Source organism: Equus przewalskii, chromosome 19 (assembly GCF_037783145.1).
Source record: "Equus przewalskii isolate Varuska chromosome 19, EquPr2, whole genome shotgun sequence".
In the NCBI taxonomy this organism is placed as follows: domain Eukaryota; kingdom Metazoa; phylum Chordata; class Mammalia; order Perissodactyla; family Equidae; genus Equus; species Equus przewalskii.
In genome coordinates this window covers 39610143-39627245 of record NC_091849.1, presented here as the reverse complement: position 1 = coordinate 39627245, position 17103 = coordinate 39610143, and the positions used below count along the sequence as shown (strand labels likewise).

Here is a 17103-nt window from a genome sequence, read left to right as displayed (position 1 = left end):
CACCCCTTACCAAGAGGCGCGCTCAGGATCGCTCTAGGGGGATGCTGGCCCAGCTCCCATCCTCTCAGTCTTCAGGGACTCTCACTGGTAAGTAAGCCCGCTGAGGGCAGGGACATGGTCAGTCTGTGTCCTCAGTGCCTAGACCAGTGACAGTCACACAGAGAGGAGGCACTCAGCCAAAGGTGCCTGAATACACAGGTGAATAAATAAACTCCCTCTAAAGGTGGGATCATTACTGACCCTGGGGAGCCCTTGCTCCCCTCTTACCCCACTGGCATTCATGAACATTTCTATTGCCCTATTTCCTCTTGGTTAGGCGCAGAAAGCGTCACATGCTGAAACTCTCTAACTGGTGCCAAATAAGGTATCTCCTCAGCCTCCAACAGGAGCGTCCTTCACAGACACAAACAGTGGGGTTCTGTCCATCTCTCAAAGTGCCACCAGCATCCCCACACAGTCACACTCCTGCCGTAAGCCCTGGGTACAGCTGCGAGAATCACATACCACTGTGGACAAAGGCCAGAGAGAGCAGGCAGTTGGCGCCAAAGTCCGTACCTCGCTCTCTACAGAACACAGCACAGTGCTGCCGCCAACAACCAGTCTGGGGTCACTGGGGTCCGTCCGCACACCACTCCCTGGGCTCTGCCATGGAAGGTATACACGGAGGATGCACCGATCAGAGCTCTCTGTTCGGACGCCACCATGAAGCTGGCCCCAAACACCAGCCACTCTTGCTTCCTTCCCAGGGGAAAACTGCAAAGAGCACGGGTTTGCCTCGCGTTTTATTCAGCCAATATTTAATAAGGACCTACCATATGCTAAACCTGGCACTGGGACTAGGAATGCACAAGGGAGCCTCAGAAGTCTTGTGTTGTGGAAGTTCACAGTCTAGTGAGAGCCAGGCAGAATAGCGGTTTTCACACACTGTGCTAAGGGCAACATCAAGGGTAGGTTTCGGGGACAGAGATGAGGGAGAAGCTCACCTCCCTGAAACTGGGGGATGGAGGAGTTGGAGAAACCTTCCAGGAGTGGTGGTGTTTGAACTGAGTCTCGAAGGATGGCTGGGTATTCACCAGGTACCACTCTTCAGGCAGAGGGAAGGGCAAGGGTTAAGACAGACTGTGAGAGGCTGGGCTTGGCCAGTGCAGGAGGTCAGACCCGAGAAGCAGTCTAGGGCTTGATCATGAAGGGAAGCACCCTCCTCGGATCCCGAAACTGGGTTTGGGATTTTCCAAATTCCCCTTTGGTCCATTCAGAGAATCCATCCTCAGACCAAGGAGGTCAAGGGGAAGCACACTTCAAACAGAGACAGAGGCCCTAAACAGCAGGCCAGGCCCAACGCCCACATCCCACCCTGCACAGGGACGCCTCAAAGGACCCCCCACACAGCGAGCCAGGGCGCAACAACGCTTTCTGTGGAGCAACTGAGCACTACCACACAAGCTCAGACGCAAACCGCTGCCTCTGCTCCCGGATGGCTCCTCTCTCGGAATGTCACTCCCCCTGCCTGCGCGTGAATGAACTCAACCCCTCTCCCAGACTGCCCTGCAGGGCGGCTCCGCCACAGCTGTTTGGAAGCACAGGCTGTTGAGAACAGAGGTGACTGTCGTTATCAAGATCATTTTACAGGGGAGAAAACTGAGGACCAAGAAGCAAGGCCACTTGCCCCAGGACCCACGGCAAACTCATGACAGACCATGTCTAGAACCACACCCTCAAATTCTCAGTGCACAACTCTTCTTTCCCCCTAGAACAGTGGCGTACAAACCCTGGTTTGGCTCTTGGTTTCTAAATGGTTTCTACTAAAGATAGTGTATATAGAAAAAACAAAACCTACAAAAATGTAACACACATACACACACACACACGCACAAACCTCCAAAAGTCTTAGCCAAGATTCATTAGTGAATATTTCCCTAAAGATTATGGGTCCTGCCAGGGCCCAGGGCTCTCTCTTTGGATGATGTTCCCTACAAGTCCAGGAACAAATTCACCATTTCTCCTGGTTTTTATCTCAAATTTTCTCTTTGAATACTGGAGAATGCTTAGAAATCCTTTTTTTAAAATGGGAAAGTGCTCCCAAGAGTCAGTCCAAAAGGTTCTGATGTGCCAAGTAGAAGTTATAGAAACCCGTGACTGTGCATACGGTTATCATTCCTTGTCTACCACTAGTATGCTTTTTCATACTCCACACCTGATTTTTATGTATATTTTCCTTAATTTTGGGGTGCAAATGGTCCTAAGATGAAGTGAGAGAAACCAGCAGCAGAAGCAGAAAGCAAAAAATTCAGCCTGGTGTCCAAGGATCTGGACATTTTAGAAGGATCAGGTGGCCTTGTGGACGTGTTTTCCAGGAAATAAGAGCTATTGGTCATTCCAGCTACATAACTTGAGGATTCTGTCGGAAATGCACAAGAAAAAGAAAGATTTGAGACTCCCAAAAAATCCCAAATGGCTTCTCTCCAGCTGTAGAACCTCAGAGAGATGCCCACCTTTTGAGAGACTTGCTTTCCCAAAATGGCCCCAAATGCTTGCTGAATGTGGCCTTGTCCTGTGAGTGATGAAGCAATGACTTACAGAATGCAGGGAGCCCTGAGATTCCCAGGGGGACAAGACAAAGCCTCTCAAAAGTCAAAAATATCTGCCAGTAACTGTCAGTTATTTGGACTAGTTACACCGGATACTGAGAGCTGGCCCTACAACCACTTCTGGCCCAGGCCTCTCCTCCTCCAGCTGAGCAGACACTAATCACTTTTCTTTTATTTCTCCCCAATATCTTTTAAGGCAGCCAGATATCAAGCCAGCAGGCAGAAGCTGGATCAAGATAGATGTCCAATGGGGAAGGAAACCAGGTTCATTGAGCCAGGCGTGGTATACGCCTTATCCAATATTTACCAACACGCCTGCCCCTTTAGGTAACACACAAAAAGTGAGGTTCATCCCCGTTTCCCATGAGAAACTGGAGATGCACAAAGGCCAAATTAGCCCTGGGCCATTGAATAGTGGTAGAGCCGGACTGGGTCTCTCTCCTACCACATTCTGCCCAAGAGGCTCCAGGACCACTGCAAGAGAATCCCACTTGCAAGGGGACGCGTGAACCCACCCTGGCGGCAGGGCACGCATACCTGGGAGAGAACTCACAGGCCAGACACTCAACACCGACACCTGTGTGCAGCAGGGCCGGTCCCACTTGTGCTTCTACACCTCCCAGAGGCCCCATGCCAAACGACATTCATGTCAGGGAGTCATGCTAGCGGAGGCCCAGCATCTTCTCCCGGGCAGCACAGAGAGTGTGTGGGAGGGGAGAGGATGGGCTGGGCTGCTTCTATAGCAATATCGTTATCTATTTTTCCCTTAAGGAATAACATCATTTTAAAATTCCCACCAAGGTTGTGCATGGGTGAGCAGCGTCCCTGACCAGGGCTCCCCCTTGGCAGGTCAGCCCCGCATCCCCACCTGAAGCCATCCCCAGGTCGCCTCCCACCACTGTCCTCCAGTATCCAGGCAGTTGGAATGACCTGGTTCTGAAGCAGAAGACTGGCAAATCCCAGTCTCCTGTATCCTACTCTCACCCAGCTGGACTTGCTCCACGTTCCACCCATTCAGAAAACGCCCTGGAAGGAGAAGAAGGAGCAGAAATTCATACTCTGGGGCCTGCCTGGAGCTGGCTCCCCATGATCCAACATCCACAGTACCTTCTCTTGCTGATGGTGGGTCCTCTCTGGCTCATACCATCCCCTCTTCCAGCTCACCCTGCCTGCTCCTGCATGCTGACGCAAATCCTCTGTCCTGAGCCTGCAGAACCATCTCTGTCAGGGATTTCGGGCTTGTTTTCTTAATTAACTGAAAATGCTAACATGGGAGCCCGAGAGCTGGCAGGGGCCTGGCCTTCCACGGCTGCTAGAGAAAATTCTTGCTTTGAAATCTGGATCTCTCATGCCCTCCTCATGCCCCGCACGGGATGTCAAAATAAACAGGGACACCCGATCAGGGGGCCCAGAGAATGGGCAGGCTCAGGTTACAGGGCCAGCGATGGATTTAGCTACAGGACGCTTCAGTGCCCAACACACGATGAGATCTTGATTTCCCAAAATGGCTCAGCTAGACCCCAAAGAGCCACCTGCTGTGGCAGGGACTCTAGGGGGAAAAGGGAGAGGTCATGGGTGTTTATGCCAGCACTATTTCCTGAGTGCCTACTGCCTGGCAGGCACAGAGTTGGGAATGGGGCAGGCGGGAGGGATAGCCGAGTCCTACTGATTCCTGTCCTTGAGGAGATAAAGTTAGGGAAAATTACTAAAGTGTAGCATACGAAGGGTCACATCCAAGACATGTACAAAGTGACGGGGTCACAGAAGAGAGGAAGAACTCACTGTGTTGGAGAGAGTTGAGGGGTGCAGGGCCACGGCAGGACACAAAGAGAAGCAACGGACCGGACCGGAACAAGGAGGCAAAGTCTTATGAATAGATAGGATACGTGGGGGGTGGGGAAGGGAGCATTCCAGGCGGAGGGGACCACATCCGCAAAGGCTAGGAGGCATGGAGAAGAGCACGTTCAAGGAAGGGCAGGCAGGGCAGTATGCCTGGAGAGGGACTTATGGGGCATGAGAAGGATTTAGAGCAGAAGATGCACCTTGAGATGCGGAAGGGGGTCAGGCTCATCATGTCAAGGAGTCGAGCCGGCCATGGGGAACTAGCAAATGCTCTTTAGCAGAGACTAACTCCATCCATCTGGGTCAGGGACTGCCAAATATGGCCCACTGCCAGTTTTTGTAAATATGGCGTCATTGGAACAAGCCACGCCCGTTCATTTACATATTGTCTTGGGTTCCTTTGGTGCTTGAGTGGAGTGCAACAGAGACCCTGTGACCCACAAAGCCAAATATTTACTCTCAGGACCTTTACAGAAAACATTTGCTGACTCTTAATGCAGACGATAGATAAGAGTAGAGAGGAGGGGCTGGCCAGTGGTGCAGCAGTTAAGTGCGCACGTTCCGCTTCTCATCGGCCTTGGGTTCACAGGTTCGGATCCAGGTGCGGACATGGCACCGCTTGGCATGCCATGCTGTGGTAGGCGTCCCACATATAAAGTAGAGGAAGATGGGCACAGATGTTAGCTCAGGGCCAGGCTTCCTCAGCAAAAAGAGGAGGACTGGCAGTAGTTAGCTCAGGGCTAATCTTCCTCAAAAAAAAAAAAAAAAGAGTAGAGAGGAGTGTGAAGAAAGGAAGACCAGGCTGATTGCCCAGAATCCAGGGAAGGGATGGTAAGCAGAAAGTGAAGATACACTGGAGCATTACTTGAAAGCAGGAATGACCACAAGCTGCTTCCTGGGAAGACCCAAAATCCCAGCAGGAGGAGGAGGAGAAGGAAATGGAAGAGGAAGGCAAGGAGGTCTGGGTCCTAGGTCTCTGGTCTCCCACTGCCTGCACTAGGGGGATACCTGAGCCACGCACGGTGCTGGTCACCCAGCCGTGTCAAAGGGCAGAGGCTCCAGGCCAGCATGATGTGCCTGCAAGCTCTCGGGGTGGCAAGGCCTGAGTCATTCCATAGTTTCCTACATCAGGGATCCCGAGACGGCCTTCTCACCTAATAGCTGGATCCCAGGAGAGATCAGAAGTTCTGGAATGACCAGAGAACACCCCTCTTTGAGAGAAAGTCACACAGTACTCCTGGGAGGCCCCTCACCCCTCTCCCCAGCCTCATTACAAGTCGTCCCGTCTGCAAAGGCCCAGAGAGGAGCGTCCATTTGTTGGGGGTCAGAGATGCTGTGTAGGAAGTGGGGCTCCCAGGTCCTAATCTGGGGGCTTTCCCCTTTCCTGACTTGCACGTTCCTCTCTGAGTCTCTGGACTGGGTCCACCCTGATCCTGGAGACCCAGAAGCTGGAATCTCAGAACCCCCACGCTGCTTTGCCCCAGCTGAGTCCAGGTCACCCTGCCCCGAGGAGAGGGGGATGTGGAACCATCTCCTCTTGCGACTCCCTTCCTGCAGTAGAATCCGTGTAGCCTTTCTTAATCTTTGGTACTTTGGGCCTTCCAAGCATACAATGTAGAACCCAGTTTAAGAAACAAAGCATTAAAAGTTAAACACTGTCATGTTAGGAAACCACTTGGTGCCAACTTGCACAGAAACATAAACTCGGGGACTGAAATCTCATGCCAGTAATGAGTTATATAATGGCCTTTCACATGATTCAGAATGAATGCATTCGATTTCCAGATTATTATTAAAATGAAAATGAAACGAAACATTTCTTCAGACAAAGAACATTCTCCAGCAGAGTTCTCAACACACACAGACACGAGGGTCTCTGGGCCCGTCTGAAAGACTACACAGGGTTGAGGACCCAGGCTGCAGAGTTAGGTTGGCTGAGGTCTTCTCTAGTCTTATGCCCAGCCCTGTCTCAGTGCCCACTAGAATGGCTGGCATCTAGCAGGCCATTAGCCCAACTTTGTTAAATGCATGCATGAATGAATGATTGAATGAATGATGAAGTTCCAGTCCTGGTTCCACAATTTACCAGCTCTGTGTCCTCAGGCAAGGCCCTTTACCTCTCTGAGCTTCAGTTTCTTCATCCATAAAATCTCCAAAATTATTCGTGACTCCAAGAATGACTGCGAGAATTAAATGAGATGGTGCCCAGCTAGCCCTCGGCACAGTGATTGGCACATCCAAGGTACAGAATAAACGGTAACTATTCCTGCTGCTTTTCAAAGATGGCTTTAATCCCATATCCAAAATATCTCTCCAGATCTTCACACCCTCCCAATTCCACCATGGCATTTTTGTTTCCATAAACCAAGCCAGAGCCTGGCACAAGTGGGCACTCAGGAAAGAGCTGTCAGAGCAGAATTTAGTAGAGAGCTTCTCTGATCCAGAACTCACGGCCTTGGGTAAGAGCAGCAGCTGAGGCTGCCACTGTACCCCACCTCCTTCCACATGAGGCTACTCCTTGGGCACTGACCCCAGCCCTGCAAACCACACCTGGGCATTCAAGGCCAGGGAGCTCACCTGTGCCCATGCCACTGGAAAGAGAGTGGAGTGGCAGTTCAGCCCCCTTCTGCCTGCCGCACAGACCTCTCCCCTATCCCTTCTCGCACTGAGCTCCAGCAGCGTGGGCCTCCCCCAAGGCGGCATTCCCAGGCTTCGGAACAACAGGCCCTCCATTCTTCCCTGCCCTTGGCAGCACTGCTTCCTCCCACTACAGCACGGCCCGCTGCTGCTCAGGGGCAGCTGCCCCAGTCCAAGGGGCCAACGCAGACCTCTCTGGGGCCTGAAGGACAAACCCAGGGCCTGGTCTGTCCCCTCACCCAGGAGGAAGAGCAATTGGCCCCAGTCACCCACTGAGACAGAATCAGAGGGCCACTCACTTCACCCTCAGGCTGCAAATGTCATTTGGCCTCGAGCATCTTCATAAACAGACCTCACTGGCCACACTTAGTTTTCCCTGAATGAGAGAGAAATCTGACACCTGCCCCTCCCTCCTCTTTGCCCCTTGGGCCAGGCTCCAGATATTTCCAGATGTCAACCCTCAGCTCCCTGCCTCAAGGATGACAACCACTGGGAGGAGGGGGCGGGGGGCCATCCCCAAGTCCAAGACTTGCTACCCACTGGGAATCCCAGCCCCACCTCTGTCTCCTCCTTTCCAAGTCTGCCCATCAGATTCCATCAGGCAAGAATCACCAAACTCAACCCCACATCTGCAATCCACGATCCAAGGAGGAGGACGCAACGTGGGTTTCTTTCACTTACCAAGTTTATCCAGCTATTTTCCAGCTTTCTTTTTAGGGATCCTGAGCTCAGTCCTGAAGAATGATCCTAGTATGTCACAGAGCCAGGGCTGGGGGGCTGGGAGCCCAGGGCTGCCGTGGGGGCCTGCGGACAGAGAGTCCTGTCTGGGGCCTGGATTCCTGGAGGATGTGCACTTGATTCAAAGCAGACTCCCTTCTCGGAGGGTGCAGCACTCAAATCCAGCCCAGGAGGGTCCCAGCTGCAGCCCAGCAGGGGAGGCAGGGCCCCCAGTGGAGTAGCACAATGTGCGGCTGCCTTTCTTAAAGGGACAGCCTGCTGGGAGAGCCCGTGGGGAAAAGCTGGACAGGAAGGAGCTAGCGAAGATGAGGCAGCCTTCTTCAGGGAAAAGTTGTGAACCAGCCCCAGGACTCTGGCAGGGGACTTGCCTAATCCTGAGGACTGGACAGGCCGGTCCCCTCTCCTGATGTGTGGGACAGTGAGGCAGAAAGACCTTTTCCAGGGGCAGTTTCTCCACCTGCAGCCTCTCCCTCAGGGCTGGACTTACCCAGAGGGCGGTATGATAACCAACAACAAATATTAATCACTTACTACGTGCAAGGCCCTTTCTTAAGTCCTTTGTACAGAGGAACTTATTTGGTCCCCACGCTTTGGGATGTAGGTACTATTATTGTTGTTCCCATTTTACAGATGAGGAAATTGAGGCCTAGAGAGAGAAAACTGCCGTCTCATAGGTAATGAATAGAAAGGTTAGGATTTGAACATAAGTGGTTCTACTGGAGGTCAACCACTAAGCTTTCTCTGGAAGGTTCTAGAGGAGCCTCACTATAGCAATCAACAATTGCAGGTGGAGCCCTTCCCAGGGTCAGGTTCCAGCGAGCAACATGCAGGACAAGGTGTCTGCCCTCAAAACGCTCGCTGGAAAGAATTACCCAAATGTTAACACCAAACTCGTCTGGAGGGTGGAATTGCTTGCGCTTTTTTTTCATTTTTACAGTTTTCTTTATTTCCCACACTTTCTACAATAAGCAGTTACTCCTTTTATAAGAGAAAAAATTTAACATTCCACCTCCTATCTCCCACTCAAATATTTCACACGGCCAAGACTAGAGCAGGAAGATGTATGTATTCCACATGGAACTTTCTAAGAGGAAGGAGAGAAGCAAAACTCATAGGACAGTGCAGCAATACTGTGGTTAAAGCTATGTGAGTCAGGGTTTGCCCATTAAAAATCTATAGGCAGGTTTCCAACAAAATTAAAGCAATAGCTTCTTCTTTCGGCCAAAACTGAAATAAAAAATTTTTCTAACCTGTTAATTTAAAAAACTCAGCTAAGACCCACCTCATCAAATGTTACTCCAGACCCTCCATAATTTGATCACCACCCCGCTCTGCTGCTTCCCCTCACTTTGTCCCACCCCACCCCGCAGCCAGGTCAGACTTCCAGAGGTTTCCCTAAGCCTACCCAGCCCTCCAGCATTTGCTCATCCTTCTGCCTAGGATGCCCTTTTCTTCTTCCTGTAAAGTCCTTGACATCCTTCAAGACCAGCTTAATTGTCACTGCGCTCGTGGAGCCTTCCACCCCCACAGGCAGCACTGATTGCTCCCATCTCTGAGCTCCCACAGGCTTTACCCTCCAGAACATGCCATACAGCTGGCATCACTGTGCTCTAATTAGGTCAGTGTCTTTGCTTACTTTTCTATCCCTAACACCTAGCACCAAACTATCTGTGGAATAAGGCAGCAGATAAGAATAATTACTATTGTTTGAAGAGCATGACCAGTTTTCCAGCTACTTCCTCCATCATTACCTCATTTGAGCTTCAAAACAGCTGGTTGGGGCGGGTATTAGAAGTGTCAAAGGTGGATACTGGAGAAAGCAATAGTACTTGAGGTCATTGAAACTCTGCCCTTTGGAGGTTAGGTTTTCCCCGATGGCCTTGAAGGGCTGGCCTGGCTCCCCGACCCCACTTTCAGCTAGGCTAGACTGTCCCCAACTCCTGCCCCTGCCCTCTACATGCTTCCCAGCTCTCTGTCCCAACACATCCTTGCCCTAGGCTCCCCCGCCAGGCTGGGAGACATCAGAGGGCCAGGGGGCACAAAGACGACGCTTTCCAGCTGGTGTATAGCACACACTCCCTCTGGGATAGCGAACACAGCAGGCCAGGGCACTAATGAGGCCATAGCGTCAAGTGAGAACCCAGAATGACCCTGCCAGTTTCATGGAGAAAAACTCTGTCACGCAGCCCGGGCTGTAGCCAAGCCTGGCAGCCAGTCCCCGAGCGCAGGCATCGGGGGCCACTAGGAGAGGGCGTGGACCGAAGGTGGACAGAGTGTTAGAGCCAGAAGGAAACTTGGAGATCCCATCGCTCAACCCTACTCCAGACAGCCAGGAAAATCGGGCCCAGACTGGGGACAGACGTGTCAGAAGCACAGATGAGATGGTGGCAAAGTGAGGCGACACCTGAGCTCTTTCTGATCCAAGCAAGAAAAACGCAACTTGAGGGGTTTTTACCAACAGGAAGGCACAAAGTCCGAATTATTTCAGGGCATTCCTCAAGTACACAACATACAAATGATTCTTGAATGCAACACCACACAGAAAACACTCAATAAACAGTAAAGAAAAAACAGAGAAAGGTGTTCAGCAACAGTCTTAAAATTTAGTACCCCTGTAGGCCAAGCCATGTCATAACCCACACCCCACTGTCCCCCCCAACCCACCCCCCAACCCAGATCCTCTCCTATGAGCAAAGAGGGCCTGTGGGTCTAAGTCTGAAACTATTTCTGCATTGACTTAGCAGAACGCATTGAAATGGGGCTACAACAGACTGATACTTTCTTTCATCCTTTTGTAACATTATTGACAGTTGTGACAGTTATTGGTGCTTAGTCAAATATCACTGGTCCCCACCTCTCACTCTAGACACACAGCAGATTGTACTTCCTTGCCACTTGTGTTGGAGTGGAGCCATGTGACTAATTCTGGCCCATGAAGAAGCTGCATGTTGCGATGGTTAATTTTGTATGTCAACTTGGTTAAGCCATACTTGGTCAAACTCGATGTTACTGTGAAGGTATATTTTAGATGAGCTAAACATTTAAATCAGTAGACTTTGAGCAAAGCAGATTATCCTCCCTAACGTGGGTGGGCCTCATCTCATCACTTGAAGGTCTTAAAGAAAAGATCGATGTCCCCTGAGGAAAAAGGACTTCTGCCTCCACACTGCCTTTGGACTTGAGATGCAACATCAACTCTTCCCTAGGTCTCTAGCCCACAGGGCTGCCCTGAAGATTTTGGATTTGCCAGCCTCCACAATCAAGTGAGCCAGTTCATTAAAATAAATCCAGATAGAGATAGATACATACATAGACAGATAGAAATAGATAGAGATACACCCTATTGGTTTCGTTTCTCTGGAGAACCCTGACTAATACAAGTGTAATTAGTGGTCTAGAGCATTTAATTGGCAGGACCAGACCCTCTTTCCTTGGCACAGCAATTTATCTTCACATAACAAGGTGCCTGTTCTGCCAGCCTAGGTTCCTGAGTGACCGTAATGAGCAGAGGTCCTGGCTGACCACCACGAACAGGCAGCATGAGTAAGAAATAAACCTCTGTTGTTATAAGTCATTGAAATTTGGGGATTGTGTGTTACCACAGCATAATCTAGCTTATACTGACTGAAGCACTGGCTGCTCCCCTTCAATTTGAGATGCTAAAGAGTGAGGAAAGAAATCCATAAAGTCATGGAACCATAAAAGAATTTTGATCCTGGCTGACCACTGAGTCCCAGACACACAGCTCTTCCTCCAGCCGCACAGCCTCCCTTCTTGTCCATCTTGGGATCCTGGGACATCTTCACACAGGATTTGACCATAGGCGTGTAAATGCATCAAAGGTACAAACTCACTGGCGAAAGAAACGTCCCTAGACGATGCTCAGAGTTCCACTGAGGAATCTGACCCTGGGCTGGAATGGGGAACTCTCCAGAGAACAAAATTTTCCACTACGGCAACAAGAATGTTAAACACGATAAAAAAAAAAGTTTTCTCAGGAAGAAAAATGAGACCGTGAGTATTCATAAGCCAAAACCCAAAGGCCATTCTCTGGGTCCTGCAAGGTTTCCTGCTGTAAGGGAGAATCAAGCAGACTAGAGAGGGTACTGGAAAGGGAGCAGGATGTCCTTGGCTCAAACGCAGATGGGTTCAGCGTGGAGCCTTTGAGGAAATGCCATTACAAAGTGTTGATGCTTCTCCTTAGGAATCAACAGTGACCCAGAGGATGCTGGGACTCCGCATCTTTCTTCTCAATGGATAAATCCAATCCCTTGACCTTAAATACACTGCATAAATAAACTCCGGGACAGACTAAAATGTAATGGATTGAAACTATTATCACAGGAAGAATTTAGCTTAGAATGCTCCCAGGACATTTGGCCATGTCTGGAGACATTTTTGGTTGTCACAACTAGGCGATGCTACTGGCATCTAACAGGTAGAGGCCAGGGAGGCTGCTAAACATCCTATAATGCACAGGACAGCACCCTCACTCCCCAACAAAGAATTATCCAGGCTAATACTAAGGTTGAGAAACCCCAGTTGAGACTAAATCCTTAGTTACGAGGGTGTGAAGATTTAGAACAAAGAGCAGGAAGAACATTTATGGAGCAACATGCTCCAGTGGGAAAAAGATGCAGATGTGCAGATCCAGATAAATATCCACATATGCATACAGATAAACCCAAACTGACTGTACCACTAAAGCACTCTGGGAGGGAACACAGTTCACATCAGTAGGGAAACAAATTTCATTGCTCTTCTCTCCTCCCCGATGAGGGAGCAAGCCAGCATGAGAATCTGAGAAGTAGGTCCATTGTTTAGAAGTTGTCTTTAGATTTGCAACGTGAGGCAAGAAGCAAAGTTTAGGAGCAGGGCTGGAGAATTAGGACAGCTGAAGTGCTCAGCATAATAAAGACGGGAATTGCTTATTGGAAGTGCTGGTAAGCACTAAGGAGGAAGAGAGAGCAAGGCCAAACATGTCTCTGAGCCAGGCAATCACTCTCTTTTAGGACAAGGTTGTCCAACTCTCAATTTCAAATCGTCTACATTGTTGAGATGTAAACACCATTGGTCTCCCTGAATCTCCTAAAAGTTTACCACGTTAACAAAGCCTGTGTGTCGATGCTGTGCGCGCGTGTGCGCGCGTGCACGTGTGTGTGCGTGTGTGTGTGTGTGTAAATCAGGGTTTGGGGACTAAATTCCACATCTGGGTCAACAAAGTGCAAAAGAGAGTCTGCTTGCCTGAACCCAGTAACAACAGTTAACATCTACTGCAGGCCTACTATGTGCCAGGCACTGTTCAGGTACTTGACATGCAGTCTCACTGAATGCTCACAGCTGCCCTATGGGGGATGCCATTGTCATCCCATATTAGGGATAAGAGGTTTGAGGAAGAGGAAGTTTAAGCCACTCACTCAGCGACACACAGTGAGTGAATGGGAGAGGCAGAATTCACATCCAAGTCGTCCAGCTCCAGAGTCCACACTCTTAACTTCTGAGCCACTCTGATTGTGAACAGCAGTAATTAACAATCTTGACTAATTGGATGGAAACAGGAATTCAGAGCTGGAGGTGACGGGAAAACCAGAAGCCAAGACCTCTTCAGAATCTGTAGACGAGTGGTTCTCAGCCTTTAGTGTGACCAGGATCACCTGGCGGGTTTGACAAAACACAAACGGCTGGGCTGTACACAGCCCCCGCCCCCAAGTTTGATTTATTGAGTCCGGGGCAGGGCCCAAGGATTTGCATTTTTAACAAGTTCCAGGTGATGCTGATTCTGCTGGTCTGAAGACCACTCCTGGAGAACGGCTGCTCCTTTGGAGGGATGTGGGGCTTCCTCTGTTTGTAGGGGCTGAATTCAGCTACTTTGTTCTGAATCTCAAAGACAGGGCTCCTCGGGTGACATCTGGGCACAAGAACAGCTACTGTGTAACTGGGACTTGGAGAAGGCTAATAATGAAGAGAATGGAGCAGGGGAGGGAATAGCGTCAAGTGGAATTCAACCTGGAAGACTTCCTGGAGGAAGAGCCAAGTGGCGAGAAGAAGCGCGCTGGGACTGCGGATTTGATGCACACTCCAGGTAGCTGGCCTCAGGCATTAGAGCTCCTTCCCTAGGGGAAGCGCAATTAATTCAGATTACCGGTCCTCCCTGGAATCGCTGGGAGAGTGCCCCCTGTTCTTTGAAAAGCCCATCCAGAAAGTCTGAGCGAGAAGTGTGTACCCAGGAGACACCCTCTTTCACGGAACGGGAAGCTATGCAGGACAGCGGTTAGAGGAAAGATGGACGAACTGAAATCACAGCTCTACTGCTGTGGAGTGTGGACCTTGCTCAAGGCTCTTAACTGCTCTATGCCTTAGTTTCCAAATCTGTAAAATGGAGCAACTAACAATGTAAATCTCAGAGCTGTAAAAACCAATCGTATGTGACGTGCTGGTGACATTGCCCACCGTATACCAAGCCTCCATCATGGCACTGGAGAGAGAACTGCCACCAGGGAAAGTCAAGGACTCACTTTGTTGCTGCTCACAGCCCATGCAGGAACTTCAGAGCAACCTCCCCCTCCATCATTTAAAAGATCTTCCCTCCCAGTGGCACCCTCCTGTGCTTTAGAGCCCTCCCCTAGTCTGAGCTTGCTCTCTAACAAACCACGCCCTATGACCCCTTTCCACACCTCGCTCGAAACTTCTCTTATTTACAAAGTTGACAATACTAAAGGGAGGGAGGAGAACATCAGAATACAAAACTGTCTAACATCTGCACGTGCAATGTCCTCGAACTTGCTTTAAAAATGTACGCAGACAGGGGCTGGCCCCGTGGCCGAGTGGTTTGAGTTCACGCGCTCCGCTGCAGGCGACCCAGTGTTTCGTTGGTTCGGATCCTGGGCGCGGACATGGCACTGCTCATCGGGCCACGCTGGGGCAGCGTCCCACATGCCACAACTAGAGGGACCCACAGCAAAGAATATACAACTATGTACCAGGGGGCTTTGGGGAGAAAAAGGAAAAAAAAAATATGTACGCAGACAGAAAAGACTGGAATGGGAATTACCAAATGTTAACTGAACTGGGAAGTCAGGTTCCCCACGTGTGGTTTGTGGCCAGGTGGGAAGCTGGGGGCAGGGGTGGAGGGCCAGGAAGACCTAAGGCCCTTTCAGTCCCCCAGTGATGGGCTTATAGGCGAAGAGTATTTTTGTCTTTCTGCTTCTGTGTATTTTCTACATTTTCTATAATAAACCTGCAGTTCTTTTGTAATCAAGGAAGGAAAGTTGGTTTGTTTGTTTTTACACCTTCATATCCTTCCAAAGCTTTTCTTGATTATAGCCCACTCCACACCGACTCTTCCCACACACTGCCTCTTGGATCTCATCTTCTATTTCTAGCCCGTGAATTTGCGTATGTGGCCATGACAGGCTGCTTTCTCAATATCCTTGAGCAGATGTCCTGTGCATGTCCCTGAGACCCTCTGGTGAGTGGAGCTGGCCCGAAGTGCAAGGAGTTGTTTATTCCCACAGAAGAGTGACCAGGCTCACTGCCTACCATTCCCTGTCCTGGGATCCACTCCACCCCCAAAAAACTCACTAGAAGGTTCTTCACAAAATGAGTGGTTCATGCCAAGAGGAACTGCACAGAAAGAGACCACAGGTGAAGAGAGTTGTACACACACACACACTCATGCACCCCCATCTGCCTCTTCTTTCCGTCTGTATCAGAGGAAAATGTCATCCGGTTAGCGCCCTCAGATGAACTGGGGAGGCAAATTCCCCAGTTGTGGTTTGTGAGGGGGTGAGTAGCTGGAGAGTGGGGGGGCGGTGCCAGGGACAGCCAATCCACTTCCGTCTGGCTCTGAAATCCACACTTATTTTCCTGGCCGGGACCAGGATCCCATTTCCCAGTGTGAGGCATCTCGCTCTCTCTTGGTGACACACACTCTCCCCAAGAATGCTTGACTTTTCAGGGAGGAATTCTTGTGTATTTGGGATTCTTGGAAACAGGACAAAGACTAACGAATTGCTGGCTCTACCCTGGGTTTCGAAACCCACTAGAACTCACAGGAGTAGGGGATGGGGGGAGCCGGAAAAGAGGGTGTGGGTGTGTTCGCGGCAGAGAGGAGGGTGCGGGATCGAGATGCAGGATCATGGTGTTCAAGCTGCAGGCACTCCAGAAGCTACCCACGGACCCCAAGATCAGAAGTCACCTTCCACTCTGTGACTAGAAAGCTGACACAGGCGGGGCGATGGGGCAGCGAGGGGATACTGATTACTGCTTGTCGAGACTAGAGAGTTATAACACAGCAGAAGTCAGGAAATGAGTTGGTGAGCTTATTGCAAAGGGAGACGGTTGTGACGTCTGAGGGTGCAGAACAGAGAGCACGGGTCTTGGAGTCAGGCACACCTCCTTGGAAAGCCCTCTGTGCCTCGGACTAGCTATGAGACTTCAGGCAAGGAACCTAAATACTCAGAACCTCAGTTTCCTCTTCTATAAGATGGGATAACACTCGCTTTGCAGGTCTATTGTGAAAATGAGATGGGCTGAACTGAGCAGGTGCTTGGCCCAGCTCTGGCACATAGTAGGTCTTCAAGAGATGGCAGGGATTATCTGGCAAGTTTGAAGAGTAAGAGTTTATAAAGCCTTTGTGTAGTGGGCCAGCGGGAGAAGGTCAGAGAGCCCTGGGAACAGCCAGGCAGTGAGGGGACATAGCTCCCTGGGGTGATGGCAGCTAAGCTTAAACTCTCACCTCTGTATGCTCCTCAGGGACCTGCGTGTGTCCTGGCAGGTATGGGCTATGTCACCTTGCCCTGTGGTCCAGCTGCATAAATCCAAAGTGAGAATGTGTGAGTTCCAGATGACCAGAATCAAATGGTAGAGAGTCTACCGGGGTCCTGGGTCCCTCCACCTCATCAGCCTAAAATGGTCAGGAAGCCTACTGGCCTCTCATAAAGGTCAGGCAAACCACCCAACCTTGCTCTAGAGAAGACCACGAGTTCCGAAGCCATCCTTGGAGAAAGCAGGGGCCTGAGTGTCTGGTCCCCCAACCCTGCCTCCCTCCCAGGCCCCGCCCAGAGCTGTGGTAACCTGGGCAAGCAGACCAGGCCCCCAGGGTGTTCTTAGTCTAACCAGGAAGGCAAAACACAAGCACAAAAGACTTAGGAATACAGAAAAACACTGGGGGAAGAAAATCATTTTCTTTCAAAAGAGCTCATATATGCAGAGGGATCACGAGGTGATCTGAGGAATCCACATTCCACAGGGTTAATCCAGGGAGACTTTCTAGAGAGTGGTGATGGGTGGGGTTGCC

At 50.4% G+C, this 17103-nt stretch overlaps 1 protein-coding gene across 14 annotated transcripts in view; it reads right to left on the bottom strand.

Annotated features, from left to right (window-relative positions):
• DAAM2 (dishevelled associated activator of morphogenesis 2) overlaps positions 1–17103 on the bottom strand; it is a 105291-nt gene that overhangs the window by 68767 nt on the left and 19421 nt on the right. For 2 of the 14 annotated variants that reach the window (XM_070586032.1, XM_070586038.1), the window contains exon 1: positions 16543–16614. The exons of 11 other annotated variants lie outside the window; for them this stretch is intronic. The gene's annotated coding sequence lies outside the window, so the exon portion shown is untranslated. Of the gene's footprint in view, positions 1–7748; positions 7969–16542; positions 16615–17103 lie in introns of those variants that run through there. One more of the 14 variants, XM_070586039.1, reaches the window with a different exon arrangement.